Source organism: Thunnus albacares, chromosome 9 (assembly GCF_914725855.1).
Source record: "Thunnus albacares chromosome 9, fThuAlb1.1, whole genome shotgun sequence".
In the NCBI taxonomy this organism is placed as follows: Eukaryota; Metazoa; Chordata; class Actinopteri; order Scombriformes; family Scombridae; genus Thunnus; species Thunnus albacares.
The window spans coordinates 13109173-13124066 of record NC_058114.1 but is presented as its reverse complement, the minus strand read 5'-3'; the positions used below and the strand labels follow the sequence as shown (position 1 = coordinate 13124066).

Sequence of the window (14894 nt, the reverse complement as noted above, 5' to 3'; positions counted from 1 at the left end):
ACTGTTAAATAAAAACTGTCTCAATCATGGAAGTAATGACTCACTGAGAGCAACAGCGCCAGCTCTCAATCACAGCAGCCATCCCTTTTTAATGGTGAGAACTGGGTGTTCGACTCCCACAGTGCATCTGGAGGAAAAATGATGACGTTTGTGCCAACACAGTTTATAGTGAGATAAAAAGAAGAACAATTAAATGAGGCGGGACGGCAAACAGTTCTTTAGTGTTTGTGTCTGATCTGTGTTAATGCTGAAGAACAATAAATTTACAACCTGAACGTATACAAAAGGTTTCTTATCAACATGGCCTTGAGTGAAGTGTTGTTACATTACTTTGAGAGGTAATGAGTAATAGTTTTACTGTCTCATAACACAAATGACCATAAAAATCTGCTGGCAATGATAGTTGTTGGTCAGTAGTCTGTAATTAAAACCAGACTTGATTTGTGACTTTCTAGACTCAGTTTTCAGCATCTATTCTCACCACACAGCTGACTTCAAAGCAGCAAATGGCAGCAGTATCATCAAACCTCTCAGCACAGTGATGAACATCCAGCATCTTTGCTAGATGTAGGGCTGCAACTAACGATTATTTTCATTACCAATTGATGTGACGATTATTGCCTTGATTAATGGATCACTTGTTTGGTCAATAAAAACATCAGAAGACAATGAAGAATACTGATCACATCTTTAAATGTTTTGCTTTGTCTGACCAACAGTCCAAAACCCCAAAATATTCAAGTTACTGTAATGTAAAACCAAGAAAAACACTGAATTTTCTCATTTGAAAACCTAGAACCAGCCAATGTTTGGCATTTTTGCTTGAACAAATTCAACTTTAAATAATTAATCAGTGATCAAAATATCTGCAGTTTAGTTTTCTTTTTTGATTGACTAATCAAACTAATCAATCGTTGTAGCTCTAGATATTTCAGTTGCTTTGAGACGCTAACTAAACTATTCATAATAAGTGACAATTTTCTTCCATGTCACTTAATTTCCTCTCTGCTTTGTCCAGTAAACTACTCTGGATTAATAAAACCACTGTGTCTGTTCTTCAGGATTAATGTGACTGAATATGTGTTTTGTTTTTGCAGGTAAAAGGTCAAGATGCAGTGAGGGAGAGTTTAGCTGACAGCAGTAAAAGTTTCATAAGTGATCAGGGTTGGGCAGGATGAGGTTTGTCTCTTGGGGCCGATCTAGTTCACTGTGAGTGTGGCCTTCTGGGCCAGAGGTCGGGCTGACCTGGAGGAAAAGACGCCATAAAACGTCTCACTGCTTCCATGTAACTAAAACTTCCTCCATCTGTACAGTTCATCAGAAAACCATCTGCATACAAACCGCTGCGTGTTCGGTGGGAGGCAAACAGCTTGACATTGAAATATTTTACCTTGTGCTTAAGGACATATTCAGCAGTCGTACCAGGAGCTGAGAGGCGGCCAGTAGATAACGAATATTAATTAAGTAGCATGAAAGCAGCTGTAATAGATTCATCAACTCAAGGAAAAGTACTGATACCACAAAGTAGAAATATTCTGTAAAGAATTTATCTGTTTTTGATTTATTTAACCTGACAGACTGCAGGAGTTGCTCCGTTGGAATCAGTGGATAATTATTTTTGTCACTTTTTATTTGGGATGCTTTTAAGATATTTTACAAAAGCAAGAAAAAAAGAAAGATCAACAAATTGTAAGAACCAAGTGGAGTATTTACATTTCTTACTCTACTGTCTAAATGTCCATATTGTATCTTATTATTGATCCAGATATGATGCTGTAGCTTCTTCGTTGTTCCTGGTGATACATTTCAGTCTGTTAATGCTTCAAAGCATTTTTAGGTATTGCTCTTTTGCAGGCAACCAATAAAATTGATTGATTATAAACAGCATAATATTAAATTTATAAAGGCTTATAAAGTGTCGCAACTTCCATTTATCACTGTTGTGTCTTCCAGTTATGTTCCATTATGATCACTTTGATTTAAGTGAAATGACATCTTACCCACAGAAAAGTGACAGCAGCTCTTATTAGCTGGCTGTTGACCTCTGACCCCGCACACACACACACACACACACACATACTGCTGCTGTTTTTTTCATGTATAAAGCAGCAACATTTTAGAGAAAACGATCATCTCCCTGCCTGCAGCCAGCGTCAGTGTGATGAAGCTGCAGTCAGAGGTCAACGGCTGGAGGTGAGACGTGTATATTGAAGAGATCATCTGTGCTGATCTTCATCACCTGACCAGCACACCTGTTTGAGCTCCTGATCACAAGTGAGCAAGTGATCACTCAAAGCAACTTTTTACCTTCTGACATGACATTTGTGAAAGAGGTGGTTCTGTGGAAATATTTGAGTGGTTTCAGTATTTTACGGTTCCTCAGTGGAACATTTATTTGAATAGGAATCAGGTTTTAAGTACTTTTACAAAGTGATGATCCAGGTCTTTCTAAATGAACACAGAGCAGCTACAGTATGATGTATTGATACGTATCTGTATCTCCAGGCGGAGACGGTTCGACCCCAGAGAGGTTTAAACTGTTGAACCCATCACTCTTCCTGTCCTGGGTCCAGTGGATGTGTGTTTTGACAGCGTCACGTTGATTGTGTATTCATTTATACAGTGTCCTGTTGTTTCTGCTGGGTCACAGCAACCTGCCAATCCCTGCATTGTTCTCTCTGGTCACCGGAGAGCCGAGCCTTCCTGTCTGACAACTCTGCAGAGTAACACGCCTGCACACTGGACCATCAGTGTTTCATTCACTTCGACTTGTGGTTGTCAGTTGACTTTATGTTAGTACCAGTCATCCCTGCTGCTGCTTCTCATACAAATCCCAGTTTTCCCAGCACAGGAAGTTTGAACTGAAGATGAAATCTAATCTTAAAGTGCTGCAGGGATTTTATTGTTCTCATTTCACTCTTTGGTAATCTGTGAAATCCACAGAGATTCAGCTTCAGTTAAAGACATTTTGTACTTTTGGCATTAAAAAAGTCAAACTTAATGCAGAGGAAGAGTAGAGAGTCTGTTGGAACAATATGAAAAATCTGAACTCAAGCTCCACTTACTAGTTTTTTTTCTGGGGTTCATCTTCGCATTTGGAGTTTGCTTCAGTCATGTTATAACAGGATGTGATATAACCGATTTTTCTGTTTAAAGATGGTATTTGGCATCAGATGTGGATGACCTCCTTGGTCAACCTACATCTGCTGAGGAAGACTGGGAGGAAGACCTTTAAAATGGGGTTGAAAGCTTAGGAAACAGCTAGTAAGTGGACCTTGACTTCAGATTCTTTGAACTATTGTTAAATTTGGCGCTCAAAATGAATCCAATATTTACCCTCAAAACACTCCAAACAAGCAGCAAAAAGTAGAAAAATACTTTAAAATATGATATTTTTCTCCAAAAAAGAAGAAAAAATAGCAAAATGGACATTTTTTAAAACAGTTCAGCACTTGCATGTTGCTTTTATTGAGATTTTCATCTAAATAAATGCTGATATCATTTCTGTTTAATAAGCTAGAAGAAATCAACTGAATATAATCCCTATTAAATGCATTTTAAAGTAAAAAGCTTCAGCCAGAGTCAGTGGAAACTAAATAAAAATGTCCCTGTTTCTCTGCTGGTTTATGTTGTTTCCCAGAGCAACAGATACAAACCAGATGCTGAACAGTCAGACCTCACAGCAGCAGTTATTGTTTATAGGTCAGATCTGGATGAGGAAAGTGGCATTTTCTAATGTTTGTGATATTTGAACAAATGTATGTAAACAACCTCAAAACTGATGTGAAAAAAGTTGTATGGGGGAGAAAGAGAGACAAGCAAAACTGAAACTTAACTATCGGGCACCTTGAAAGTAGACAATGTATTTACATGCACAGTCAGGCCCAGTAATAACAGCACACTACATGAAATTTCAACCTTGATTACACTGAAAGGCAACATTACAGAAAATTTCATGCCTGCAACATTTGTGTTCACACCTCTAGACTAGATACATAAAAATGTGTGATTATGATTAGATAAGTGGGTTATTTTCACTTGTTTGCCATTGATAACAAACTGAATGATGACATCGTGACTGCTGAATTCAAGTGATGAACTTTGTGTGTGAATCCTGACTGTTTCTTGTAAATATATTTATTTAAGTAAAATGATTCAAGCAAAAAAATCCAATAATTTGCAGTTTTCATTATTTTGGTTTCAAATCTCTTATTATATGTTCCTGTAATATTTCCAGGACTTGTAGTAGTTACTAAGTAGTACCTACTATAAGTCCTGGTAGTAAGTATTAGTAGTACTTACTGTGTATTTAACTCCTGTGGTTGTAATAGAGAAACAGAAACTTGTAATTTCTACTTTTTAAAGTTCTATTTGGTTTTTACTTTGTCTATTTGGGCTTTTTATGGACCTATAATTGCTTGTTCTAGTAATTTACAGTTCTCATTAGTTTGGTTTCAAACATGTTATTACCCTGTTAGTTTTGAAATAAACAATACTGTTAATTACTTTATTAAAACCATTTCCACAGAGGTTGATGTGTATTGCGTCAATAAAATGAAACAGTGGTTTATATTTTGGTCTCAGTAACAAAGCTCCTCCGACAACCTTCAACCTGAAAGACAACAGCGCCCTCAGCTGCTGGATGACAGAGAATGCAGTTTGTGAGGCTGTAAACCAGTGGTGGGCAAATAATTTACATAAAAACTCTGACATACTTCTTCACAAATCTACTATAGATAACAAGATAAACACAAGGCCCTCACATGAGGAGAGCCATTAAAACTATAGTTGAAACATGCTGTATACTATATACTATAGTTGTAACAGTGAAGTGCTGACATCTAATAAACCAACCAGAAATTAAAGTTTATGTAATAAAACAACTTCAGCCTGTGTGACCATAAGAGATTTGTTCTTCACGAACACAATGGGTTGTCAGTCGAACAAAAATGGTGTATTGATGGCATTTCTTCCTTCTCAGGTACAGTTCTTAACAGTGTTATAAATCTATTTTATTTTTAAATGAGTCAAAAGAAATAAACAAATCACATAGGCCTGTGTTTCCACTGCATCGGTTAATGGCCCCGCGATAAAAAAATCCTTAAAAAACTCGCTCATGGTTGAACCTAATCACTGACCCTGCTGTAAACGTAGTCTCTTTCTATATCAACAGATAGAGCTTTGTCTCTGCTGGCCTGGACTAACAGACCGCAAAACATCTATAAAAACAGGAGAGACGTTGCTTGTCTCTGATATGAGCAGACTACTGGCGTAATCAAATTTATATTACATGTTCAGACTCTCAGACACTCTGTAGTGAAAAACAGAAGAAAACGTAATATAATATAATATAATATAATATAATATAATATAATATAATATAATATAATATAATATAATATAATATAATGAGGCATCTTGTCACTTTGGCGCCATCTGACCAAATTGGTGAACATGCCCCGCCCCTCTCTCTGTCGTCACCACGCAGTTGCTCGGATCTCCATCCTGATTGGAGTATTCAGCTGTCTGTCACTGACTCCGTCAGGCTATGATTAGCGGCAAACTCAAGAAAGCTGCGTTAAACGCAACAGTTGTCCAGAATATCACCGGAAAAGATATTAGTCTACCTTCAAAATAAGCGCAAAATGTATGCATTTAAAGCTAAGCTAACATGTAGCCTGAGAGTGTATTTAAACAGAAATGATGCTCATACAGCTTTACAATTGCCCGTGAAATAGCATAAAATAGTCTGTAAGAATAGTTGTAGTGCTGGTCCATGCCACAAATGCACGTGAAGTGAAAGGACCATGCATGTTTTAGTCAAGTTATGTCATGTCAGATTTACTTCACATTACTGCTAACTGTTTTTCAAAGTTTTCTGTTGATATGTGGATTTTCAATTTTTTGTTTTCCTTCCTAACAGGCAACCGTTTGTCACTAAAGTGTAAAACAAACTTGCACAGATTTGAATAACATCTGTTTTCTTGACACGGTTGCAGAATGTTTTCTGGTGATACAACATAATGTCAAATCTCTGCATGGGGATTTTCCATGTTGTAGTGAAAAACAAGACAAGGTAGGAGAATTATATTTAAAAATAATCTCTATATTATCTTTGGAAATGGAAAAGAAGCCATGATATGCGTAGTGTGTGGGCTGGTGTGGTATTTTAAAGTATAAAACAGTCTATTTAAGTAAAACAACCAATGTATGTATGTAAACTGTAAAATATAGGACTTAAAATACTTTCAACATTAGCTTTTAATAAGAAGCATACAGCAAAATTAGGTTGAGAGGACAACATCACTGATCTAAGTTCTGTTAGTTAAATAAAAGATGTGCCGTTAAAGACAGATTCATGCCTTCTCGACTTTTTAAGGCCAAAAGAAACACAACCAGCCAGTTTTGTTTTTTTTTCAACATTTGACTGTCATACAATTAAAGTTAAATAGCAAACAAATACAACCTATTAGTCAGAGCAACATTAGAAAAAATAAAACTAGGAATAAAAGAGTATGTGATGAAGTCATTGTGAGTATTTTCTCCACAATGAGCATCTAACATAAGCACTGAACATTATAACCCTGTAATACAACTACACAGCCATGCTATTTCAATTTTCTACCAATTAGCTTGAGACCATTTCTGGATGCTATAATCCAGTGGTTCTCAAAATTTTTCATGTCAAGGACCCCTAAACTGACACAAATTAGACCACAGACCCCCATCTGATAAGATTTTTGCTTTTAGATGTTTTATTACAGAAAGTGTATGAAACCCATGACCTAAATAGTCATACATTCAATCATTGTGTTATTTATGGATGGAATTATAGGGAAAATAAATGATTCTCCTTTTTGCTGGGGACCCCCTCAAGGACCCCTGGGCGTTACCGGACCACTGCTATAATGAAAACAATTACACTAACAAAGCCAGTTAACGCTGATGAACTATCAAACAACAAGAATAGATAACAACAATAAAAGTAACAGATAAATCCATTCAAAGATCCAAAGAAAACTTCTGGAGAAAACTGACTAGTGATTATTAGACTTAACACATATTACATGTATGGAAACATTGCTGATAGAAATCAGAAATCAATCAAAACTGAACGCAATTGGTGACATTTACAGTTTTCTCACAAACAAAATACACCAGCGCAATAATCAAGTTATATTTTGAAAGCCACAAACCGGAAACGGCTTTTTACATTTTTTGAAACTTGACGTCACTGCTGAGTTTTTTTTATTTTTTTTTTCTCCTCCCAAACTTTTCTTACCTTCTCCGAAAGTCATGACAAGTTCCAGTGTGACTGGACGGAAAGAAGCCAGGAGGTAAGAAACTGCCCGAGGGATCGATCAACTCACATCACACATTGATACGCATTGATTAGCTGAATGATTATTGCCTGACTTTCTGAACAAACAACAAAACGATTTGCGGTCCGTGTGTTTTAGTTCACAGTGGCTTTTAAATATTAGAGTAAATTATTGATCACAGCTGATGTTACAGTCTCTGCAGCGTGCAGCAGGAAAGACTTGTCGTTGTTGGCTTCAGTAAATCTGTGTTGTTGGTCTTTTTCATAATTTTACTGTGCTTTAAACTCTTACTATTGTTACCATAATCTTAATAATAATGATAATCCTGATAATAATCTCAGCATAGTTTTAAGTTATAAAGTCATTGGAATTTTACTTTGTCTATGTAGGCTTCTTATAAACTTACATAACTGCTAATACTGGTTATTTATGCATTTTTAGGGGTTTTCTCAATCATATTTGACATATTAAATAATTTTCTTGGATCCTGTAAGTCCCTTCAAATATTAAGGCCCCTCCACCCCCCACCCCACCACTACTTTTGCCGAAAAGTCCTTTTTGATACTTTAATCCAACTTGATTGTATACAAAGTGGTGTTTTGGTCTATAATAGTGTGACTGTTTGTGATTTATAATCTTAGATATTGATCTTAACAGTAGATAAAGACAGAGTATGTGCTTTTGTGATCATGTTTTTGCTGTTGTTGCTGCTCGACTCTGGAACAACATCTCATAAAATCAGTGCATATCTTTAAAAAGCTGTTTTGTTTTTTTAAGTGGATTTTATTGGCTTTTTCTTGATTTTTTTTATTTAGTGAGTTGTACACTTTATTCAGCTCAATCTGTCTCCTTAATCTCTTTCGTCTTATTCTTCCTGTAAAGCATTTTGTAACCAGTTTTTTTATGAATGCAGTTTGTTTGCTTGCTAGTAGTATGTAGAGCAGATTTACAAGAAATATCTTTTTTTCTCAGATACTTTGATCTCCTGTTTGTTATTACACTGTGCATCATCTCAGCCTCACTAGTTTACCAGAGCAGACTTTATAATCCGTTAGATGTTCAGATGTTCAGTGAGTCACATCAAGGCCAGCCTCTGCTGGTGGTCGTCATGTTTCATCTGACGGACCACGACCTGCACCAAAGATCACATCCAGATATCTCATAAGCTGCAGAGAAGTTTGACAGCAGAAAAAATATAAAGTGAGGCCATGATGGGTGGGATTAGAGGACGTGGAGCTCCTAACCCTTTCTAGACTAAAAGCAAAAGGCCTCATCTGATTTAAAATGGGAAATGCAGGAAATCACTACCCTCAGCGGTGAATCCTGGGATACATTTAACACGATGGATTGATAGGTTTCGGCAGTGTTTGAGGATCTGATGGCTGCTTGTTGCTTGTGCTTCTGGAAGTGCAGTAGCTGATTTAAAAATAGCAGGCTAATAAAAGGTAATCTCGTCTTCTATGAGAAAGGACACTGCAGTAAAAACTACAACAGGAAGAGACTCTCAGTACACTCCAAAGTATTGAATTTATTGTGTTTGCACCAGCCAGTATCCCAAGGAATTATGTTCATATTAGACATATTTCCAGCTCTGGATTTACGTCCAGTGCTAACACAGGAAGTGATGTGTGCCTTTTTATAATCCATCTGGTAACAATCCAACATTTTTTTGTTTCTTAAACTGTAACTGGGATCTTTCCCTAACCTTACTCAAGTGTTTCCTCACCTAAAACATGCCTTCACCATAGTTCGATTTCTGTAACCACAATCTTTTCCCAAACCTTACTTTGCAATGGTGGCATTGAACGTGAAGAAAATGTCATTGAATGTCATCTTTGGTTTTGCAGAATCGTCCAATATCAACAGTCTTTTTGGCAAAAGCCGTGTTTGATGCCTCAGGATTGCATCTCTACTGCTTTTTGTCGCTCTGTTGGCGTTATCAGACTGCGATCACAAACTGTGCAGGTGGTTTGCACCCAAGTATGAAGCAGCTGGGATGAGGGTCAGCAACTCCAAGTATGGGGCTGCAGTACCTTGAGTGACAGTAAGAGTCGGTTTGAGCTCTATCAGAACCAGTTAGTACAATATGTTGTCCGACTACGTTGGAAATCAAGTGTTTACAGGTGTTCTGAACGGCTAATGTGAAGATGGAGAGAGAAGTCATTATAGAGAGTTTGGAAGACTTGATATCGTTTAAATACTTTGATAACGGCACATTTTTGAGATAGTCTCTTCTGGAAGGCATTCATGGTGTAGCACTTGATTATTCACATCAAAAGTAAATGTAATAGTTGTGTCAAGAATGAAAAAGAGAGAGCTAGAGAAGTTCAAACCCTGGTTCTTGCTATGCTGCTCCTCCTGATGTTTCTTCCTGTTTTTTTCCCTGTGAAAGTTTTTTTTAAGGGAGTTTCTCCTTATTTGAATCGACGGTCTGAGGATTGAAGATGTTGCACTGCTGTAGAGATTATAAAGCCCCCTGTGATATTGGGCTGAACAAATAAAAATTGACTTGACTTGGCTTCTTACCTCCGCACAGCTGGCCAATCATGGCTAAAGTTGGTGAGAATGTCAGATCGTTGGTTTTTGGAAAGTTACAGAAATGGTCGTACACTACCCCCCCTCCATCTGATGTCAGAAAAGTGTGGGAGGAGGGGGTGTCCGAAGCCATCCAACCATCTGAGAAGCAATTCTGACAGAGTTTACTGGCCCCTTTCAAATGGGAAAATAAGATGGACAGGTGGATTGGTGCGGCACCGACAGTGAAGCCGGCGTTGTACCTGACTGTTTTGGTGAAAGTTTCTATTTGCCAGTTTATCAACGCTCCAACCCTTCAGCTGTGGTGATGAAGTCTGAACGGTGACTCAAACAATTACTCACAGCTGAAATTAGTTTTCTTTTCGGGGTGACTGGACTCACCCTTATGGAAGTGTGATGAGCTCAGAGTAGAAAAACTGCTCGCTCCTTTTGTGTTGTGGGGTTTGTGCATCTGGATTTGGGTGTAGCCCTCATATTCCTTTGGGAGTAACTATGGGGGGAAAAAAGAGAAAATTAAATGACTGATTTGGGGAATAACCATTGGAAGAATGCGGAATCTTGTTGAACTTCTTGTTCAAAAGAAACAGAAATAAAATCATGATTTTACATTTCCAGAAACTCGTGCTGGAATTGTCTTTTAAAGTGTTAAGCTTGCAACAACTTTCTGGAGCTTTCTCAAGGGAAACTGTCTTTCTGCAACTGTACCCTGGGGTTTGACTTACTGCCGTCACCTCAAAAATAGATGCTCTATAAGTTCAGTTAGGGGCGCCAGGAGGTCAGTGTAACACTGAGATACTCTGGACGTTTCCTCTCTGGCACTACTGAGAGGAATATATACGTGCTGTTAGTTTTTCTTTCATACAAACTCCCTTCTTATGTTATGAGTTTGCCCTGTTTATGACTTGGAGCAGATGGTGGATGGCTTATTATATTTAAATTGAATTAAATTCGGGTCTGTGTGCTCATGCAGAGTCCTGCTGCTTGATAAAATACATGCCGTCGTTTTCCATTTTTAGCTGCATTACGAGTGGTTTTAATTTTAGCACCTCAAGATTGTCAGTTCCTCAACGCACTGTGGTGACATGGGGAAGTGAGCAAAGAGAAAGCTGGACTCAACAGCATTAGGATAAAAAATAAAAATAGCATGCCTTGACTTGCTGAAAGAAGCTTCATATTGAGCTTCAGTCGCTGCAGTCTGCACAGGACTTGGACAACATGGGTTTAGGGAGGGCAAGGTTTTGGTCCAGACTGAAATATCTCAACAACTATTGGATAGACATTCATGGTTTCCAGAGGATAAATCCTACTGACTTTGGTGATCCCCTTATCTTTCCTCTAGCACCACCATGAGGTTGACATTCCTGGTTTTTATTGAAATGTCTCAACATCTATCGGATGGATCGCCATGAAATTTGGTAAAGACATTAAACTCTCAATATGAATGTAGGTTGTTAGCATATGTTAGCATGCTAACACACTAAAGTAAGATGGTGAACATGGTAAATATCATCCCTGCTTAGCATTAGCATGTTAGCATTGTCATTGTGAACATGTTAGCATTTAGCTTAGCACAACCTCACAGAGATACTATTACTTAATCTCATTCACAGTTTTCCTCCAGTAAATTTTATGCAGTGTTCATGTCATATCTGAGCTATCATAATTTTAAGATTCCAACTTGCCAAGAGAGTTCACGTCGTAATTACAGCTGGGACACTCTGACTTTCCTGAAAACTACGATATGTCTAACTTGGTACTGTAGTATACAGAAGTGCCTGAAAGTCTGTCATTAAATTTTTTTTATAGTATTAGTTTCATATTGTCAATGACTAGTAGCTGCCTGAATTGTCCCGTAACGAGAACGTTTGTTAATTGTAAACATGAGAATCTTTCCCATCTCTACCATCCATCCCATATGATGTCAACGCAGCAGCTTCTGTTGTCTTTGTTTGGTATCATTTCAATTTGGATAATCTTTGTCAGGATCATTTCAAGCACATCTCCTTCAGTGTGAACTCCACCTTCTGCTGTAGATACAGACGTCAGGTTGCAGAGAGTGAACTGGCATTTGCACCCAGTGGCGTATTCAACAGCCTTATAGCCAAAAACAATTTTTCAATTAGCAAATTTGATCTTTTTCTGTTTTCTCTTTGATCATCGCAGACCGGGCAGGTCGGTAAACAGCGTGCTGTGTGCAGTTTACTGACATCACCTCACTGGATTAATTTGTACTGAATTTTCAGCCAGCTTTAACACTTTCAGTTAAAAGTGGAGCCATTTCTTTGCAAGTTTAAGGAGGAATCTTAGCTGCAATGTAAGTTTGTTATTAAAGCATTAAGCTGATATCCTCTGATTACAATCACAGCAGTAATTCCAGGAGAGACCTTTTAAAGGTTTCCAAACATTTTCATTCTCTGCTCGATGAAAGTCACAGAGGTTTGTTTACCTTTTTAAATTCAAGCTTTTTTTTTTTTTTTTTCCTGAGGCAACAATTAGTTTTAAGTGTTTGGCCTGTGTGGAACCTGATAGCAGCAGGCTTTCATTATAATTAGCAGGCATCCAGGCCTTGAAAATGGATATTGGCACTTTCTACTTAATGTCAGCTTCTCTGATTGGAGTGACTTTCCAAATTGTTCCTGAAAGGAGAAGTTCTTCAGAGGTTCGGTTCAGCCTTGAAGAGATGTAGCTGCCATTTTTCTATGTAGGTCTAATTTTTAACAGGCAGAAAAGCTCGTCTTTATTTGATTCATCTGTCTTAGTTTATTGTTTTTTTGTGGCAGATAACATTTACAATTATTTTAAAACAATGGCACCAAAGTTGGCTTGAAGCTGGACAGGAAGTACAGAGCCATTACAATACAACACAACTGTATACAGCAGAATGTAATAAATGGGAAATACACAAATATTTAATAGTACAATGAAGGCAGCTGTGGGAGACATGGTTAGATCATGGTTTCCAGCATTTCTTACATGTGGCGAGACACTTTTAGGACTGCAACTAACAATTATTTTCATAATTGATAAATCTGCTGTTTTGTTATGTTTTTCAGTCAGTAGAATAATAATTTTGTTCACTAAATGTTTGATAGTAGTGAAGTTGTCATCCACAATTTCCCAGAGTCCAAGATGACGTCTTAAAATATCTTGTTTTATCTGACAAACAGTCTGAAACCCAAATATGTTGAAAGATATTTAGTTTAGATTTAGTTTACTGTAGTGTCAAGACAAGGAAAAGCAGCAAATTCTCACATTTGAGAAACTGGAGAGATTTTGCTTGAAAAATTACTTAAATTATTTGTCCATTGTGAACATAGTTGCAGATTAAATTTTCTGTTTATCAACTAATATTTGCAGCTGTAGACACTTTGAAATTTATTAGAACTACGAGTGGCTCCGTTGTTCAGTTCATATTTAATTTTTAAGCCAATTATCTGCAGATTGAGTTTGAATTTTGGTTGTTACTTGGAGATATCTGACATCTTTTAAATCCTCTAAAGATCCCCTTAGCCTTTGGATGAACTCAATCGTGATCTTTCCTTCTAACATTATAATTCGGTCATTCTTTTATTATTATCAGTAATATGAGGTTGTCACATTGGATGTCACATCTTGAACTGAGGTGATATTTCAGCTGTGTTCATAGGAAAATAGTGTTTAATCTTTGGAGATAACATGTTGGCCATGTTATTGACTTTTTTATACAATAATTATTGATAATATCTTAAGATAATGACATAATTAAGGTAAGTGGCGCTGAGAAGAAAACAGAAATCTCGAGATAATGAATAATGTTTAAGTTGTGATCTCAAGATAACAGGCCACCCTTGTATTCTGTAGATAGCAGCTGAAAGTGAGCTTCATGTACTGATTGCTGTCATGGAAAAGGAAGATTAGCCAAAGGTCGTCTCTGAATGCATCTATAGTCAGCTTGAGCTTGAGGCTGTGGACTCCTTATCTCAAACTCTGAGGGTGAGCACGAACTCTTTTTTTCATAGAAGTGGTTCAACTTCATGACAAAACATTTGTAAATATTTAAAAGGAGATATGGCAGGTGATATTCTATATTTTTGTTCTTGTCAACAAATCCTAAGAAAAGATCAAAGCCAACAATGCGTTAGTCTGTCTCTCAATACTTTCTGACTTGCAAAGAGAGTTTGTCGACTTTGAAGTCTTAATTACAGCTGAGAAACTCTTGACTTCCCTGAAAGCTACTATATGTCTAACTTGGCATTTCAATATACGGAAGTGCCTGAAAGTTAAACTAATATGGATGTCTCATGTCAGCCAAAGTCTGTCATCAAAGGTGATTGAGCCAAAATTTTATAGTATTAGTGTCATGTTGTCAATGACCAAAAGCTGTCTTGAATTGTCTGGTAATGAGAACGTTTGTTAATCGTAAACATGAGAATCTTTCCCATCTCTACCATCCATCCCATACGATGTGAACGCAGCAGCTTCTGTTGTCTTTGTTTGGGGTCATTTCAATATGGATAATCTTTGTCAGGATAATATCAAGCACATCTCCTTCAGTGTGAACTCCACCTTCTGCTGTAGATACAGAGGTCAGGTTGCAGAGTGTGAACTAGCATTTGCACCCAGTGGCGTATTCAACAGCCTTATAGCCAAAAACAATTTTTCAATTAGTGAATTTGACCTTTTTTTTTTTTTTTTTGATCATTGCAGACCAGGCAGGTTGGTAAACATGAGCGTGCTGTATGCAGTTTACTGACATCACCTCACTGGATTAATTTGTACTGAATTTTCAGCCAGCTTTAACACTTTCAGTTAAAAGTGGAGCCATTTCTTTGCAAGTTTAAGGAGGAATCTTAGCTGCAATGTAAGTTTGTTATTAAAGCATTAAGCTGATATCCTCTGATTACAATCACAGCAGTAATTCCAGGAGAGACCTTTTCAAAGGTTTCCAAACATTTTCATTCTCTGCTCGATGAAAGTCACAGAGGTTTGTTTACCTTTTTAAATTCAAGCTTTTTTTTTTTTTCCTGAGGCAACAATTAGTTTTAAGTGTTTGGCCTG

General features: G+C 37.2%; 1 protein-coding gene across 5 annotated transcripts in view; it reads left to right on the top strand.

Annotated features, from left to right (window-relative positions):
* The first annotated feature begins 6898 nt into the window (after positions 1 to 6898).
* The window catches only part of kank3 (KN motif and ankyrin repeat domains 3), a 35494-nt gene continuing 27498 nt past the window's right edge, over positions 6899 to 14894 (top strand). For 2 of the 5 annotated variants that reach the window (XM_044360640.1, XM_044360638.1), the window contains exons 1-2: positions 6899 to 7337; positions 13698 to 13829. The gene's annotated coding sequence lies outside the window, so the exon portion shown is untranslated. The remainder of the gene's footprint in view (positions 7338 to 13697; positions 13830 to 14894) is intronic. The other 3 variants (XM_044360637.1, XM_044360636.1, XM_044360639.1) reach the window with 2 other exon arrangements.